Source organism: Arachis ipaensis, chromosome B02 (assembly GCF_000816755.2).
Source record: "Arachis ipaensis cultivar K30076 chromosome B02, Araip1.1, whole genome shotgun sequence".
Classification (NCBI taxonomy): Eukaryota; Viridiplantae; Streptophyta; class Magnoliopsida; order Fabales; family Fabaceae; genus Arachis; species Arachis ipaensis.
Genome location: NC_029786.2, coordinates 10,844,295 through 10,848,495, shown reverse-complemented (window position 1 = coordinate 10,848,495; position 4,201 = coordinate 10,844,295).

Here is a 4,201-nt window from a genome sequence, read left to right as displayed (position 1 = left end):
AGATAACTCTGAAGCCTTAACTGTTTCTCCATATATTATTCTCAACTTATTTACTGCATGTCTTCTGATATTCTGAATTTACTGTTTAATGCTTTTGAAATCTCAAACACCATTTTCTGTTTGTCTGACTAAGCCAATCACTCGATCATTGTTGCTTGATCCATCAATCCTCGTGGGATCGACCCTCACTCACCTGAGGTATTACTTGGTACGACCTGGTGCACTTGCCGGTTAGTTTGTGGTTATAAATTCCGCACCAACCGACCTACATGGTCGGCAAGATAAAGCGACAAGGCACAAGTCAGTGTAAAGAGGTTATAAAAAATGATTATGGCAAGCTCGGACACGATATAGCTTATGACTTACAAGTTGGAAAGCCCGAGCAGAGTAAAATACATCACAAGAATAACCTAAGTTATATAAACGATTCAACAGACAAAGCAAAATTGAACGTACAAGGTCAGAGTAATGGAAAACAAAGAGATGTGAGAGTTCCTTAGGGAATCAACGATAAAAGCTTTTCATAAAGACTTTGCCAAAGAAAAACATTACTTAGCAAAAAGGTTTTCTCATAACTTAAAAGGCTTCACATAGTAAAAGCTTTCTGTCCAAAAATCAAAACAAAGGTTTTTTCAAAAAAACCTTGTAAAGGCCTTAAATCATTCAACAAAAGTTTTCAAATAAACGCAGCGTTATCACATAAACAATAAAACGATTACTTTGTTAAAGGTCCTGCCCAAAAAAGGACCAGAAACAACAATTGTTGTTAAAGACCCTATAAAAAGGACCCAATGTTAAGGAACCTCAAGCAAAGTATACAAATAAATATAAAAAGATTTCATAAAAAGGACCCACAAGTCAGGCCTTAAAATAGCTTCAATCACTTCAGATCAAGAAGGGGGTTCAAATCATCTCCAAGAGAGGAAGTCGGAGCTGCAGTCGTGGAAGTCGGAGGGGTCGGAAGCATCTCTTCGGAAGTAGTGGTCGGAGCTTCGCCTGGATGAAAAGAAGAACTCGGCAGGAACCCTTCCATCTACTCAGCCTCAGGAGAAGGAGATTCAATAATGCGCTGCCCACGAGTCTTCAAATCAGATTCTGTCTCAGGACGAAGAGGAGAAACTATCTCTCCATTGACAACCACTTTATCGGGGCAAAGGGGAGAAAGGTCCAAGTCGGGAGCAATCACTCCGACTTGTTCCTTAAACACCCTAAACATCTATTCAAGACTCTCAACAATGGAGTCCTCCAAGTCCTGATAGGCCTCCCGATTCAGGTCCAGCTATTTTTTCAGATCAAGATTATCCGAAAAGAGCCTAACATAATTTTTCTCAGACTTCTCCTTCAACCCCTCAGTCATAGCACATTGGCCCATTAATTTTTTCTCCCTCCCCTGGAGTTGGACAAGCTCTTCCTTCAACCAAGAATTCTCCTCCTGCAGCCTCTTCTCCTCTTCCTGATACATGACAATCCTCCCTTCAAGGTCTTCTATGGATTTTTTAGAAGCACTTAAGGGAGCCTTGTTAAAAATATCAAGAAGAGAAGTATAGACCCCGGCAGTCCAAATTCCCCCCCGAATTAGAACCTGAAGATGGTTTCGAAGGGAAGCATCATCCATAGAAAATTAACTGTATGGAAGGATGTGCTTCCTCGCGAATTTTGGACCATCAAAACTGGCCTCCCCAGCAATAGAGGAACCGGTCTCCGAGGTCTTGCATTTTTTATTCTCAGGTTCTGGAGGGGGCTGAATCGGGAGGACAGGGGAAGGAGGAGGAAGAGGAGGAGTAGGAATAGGATTTACCAAAATCGGCCTGGAAGAAGAGGTCCCCAAACCAGACCCATGGGAGAGAAGATTGCTAAAAGTTCCAACTTTCTGGGCGTCAGCTCGGGCACGAGCCTTCCTCTTCGCCTCCTGCACCTTCTGGTAAGCAGCGCTCGACCCACTTTTCACCATTTCCCAAAGAAAAAAAACTTGGTTAGTATACAAGTTGGAATAAATACAAGTCGGAAGTTATCGAAATTAGCACCAAAGAGATAAAAAAAAAACTACCTAGCTCGATCCGTACAAAATTTGGAGAGCCAAGAAGAAATTTCTTGGTATCCAGGTTTGGAGCCCGCCCCCAAGCCTCTCGGAAAAACCCAACAATAGCCTCCTCTATTTCATCCAAGTTAGTTAGATCATATTTCTCTATAGGAGAGGTCTCGAACCAGTACAGGAGAAATCGGGGCTCGTTATTTTCGTTTGGAAAAAAAAGGTGATGGTCCTCTACAGCCTGGATCTTGAAGAAAAGTTTTTGAAATCATGGAAAGATTCATCAAAGATGGAAAATACTTTCCGGCCTTGAATAGCTCGGAAAGACACCCACTGTTGTTTGTTTTGTTTATTTGAAGCACTGAAAGGCTTAGTCAGGTGAAAAAGGTAGAAAAAGATTCGTAAAGAAGTCAGGAAGTCAAGCTCTTGGCTAATGAGTTGGTATATTTTTAGGAAACCCCAAGAATTGGGGTAGAGTTGGGTAGGAGCCACCCGGCAATGAGATAAAACCTTTACCTCAAAGTCGGAAAAACGGAAAGTAACCCCCAAGCGGGTGAAGAGGCGGTCATACATGAAAAAGAAGTGGGGGTCAGAATCATCAGTCCTCCCACAGCAAACCCGATCCTCAGGGTCTGGTGCTACTAACTCATACTTAGGTTCATCAGCATCAAGACTACAGATACTATGGTATTTTCGGAGTTCGATCATAAAAACGTTATCCACTACAGAGCTTTCAAAAAGAACTGAGGCATCTACCCATCTTAAGAGAGTCTCAGGGATACGAGAAGACATTTTTCAATAATGAGGAAGTGTATATAAAAGTGATAAAACCTACAAGGAAAAAGAAACCATAAAAAAACAGGGCTCTCGAAGATAAGACACTTCTTCTAAAACAAACAAAGAAAGCAGTCAATAGCGGCAAAAGAAATTATTTTTGTAAAAAAGAAAATGCAAAAATCCCAGAATTTCTTACTACAAATAACAAAAATGCATTAAAGATACAAGACCCCTCTCCGACATACAGTATATCAAGCAAAGATAAAGAAAATACTGTAAAAATGAAAAGAGGGTGCAAAGAACTAACCTTTGTGAAAAAGATAAAGAAAAATCCCAAGTACGACGCTGCAGAATAGCAAAGAGAAAGAGCCCAAGGGTTTGAGTAAGAAAATGAAGGAGCAGAAAGAGAAAACTTCAAAGAGAAGACAAAAGAAAATGAAGAAAGAGGAGGGAAAGACATTTATAAGGTGTTAGGGGCATTATCATCAAGTGACCCCCTCATTAAGGGAGCGCACCGTTACCAATGTAACCGCCCTCCACTCATAAATGCGAAAAGCCAAAGCGACGGGACAGTTCATAATTTGAAATCATGCCTTTCCAGAAACCAAAATCACGTCGGTTTTCCGACGTGATGGTAAGAAGCCAACTCGAATATTCCTGAATCCAATACTCGAATCCAACTCACAAAAAGATATCGGAATCGAGTAGGGGCACTGTTCATACCCTGTCCCAAGTAATAAGCCAGGCCCAAACTAAGTTAAGAGGCCCAATCCAAAAGGTTGGCCTTCACTGTTTGTCCGAGCTCCTTAAAGAGGTCAGAGTCAACGCCAGAAGGCAGCCAATACTTATCTAAGTGAATAACTGCCTCCTAAAATCTCTCACCCACTTCTAGAAGAGATATCCCAACAACCCTAAGATAAAGGGACAGTTATCCACCCCCAGAAGTGGAACTACTTCAACGGTGGTTATTGGATCATCACCTATAAATACACTGATAAACTCAGGTAAAATCAAGTTCCAATTCATTCAAAACCTGCTTACCCTTTTGCTGACTTAGGCATCGGAGTGTCTTTGCAGGTACCACCCGCCATTCTTCGAAACATACAACTCAGACGGCGGCTCCCAGACTCGAACAAGTCGGAGACCACCCCCCTTTAATGTTTGGGTCTTCCCTTCAAAGCCCAACCATCGAGTTCTAGGTAAGGCCCGAAACAAGAATCAACAATATGGACATAGTCCATCTCATTAGCTAGCTACCCTTCTCTCTTCTATTTAAAGAACTAAAAATTCTGTTCAAGATCTCCAATACACCAAACAAATTTCTCCTTTAAAATAATATTATTTTATTTTAATATTTATATTTTAATTCTATCCAATAAAAGTACAATTTATTTA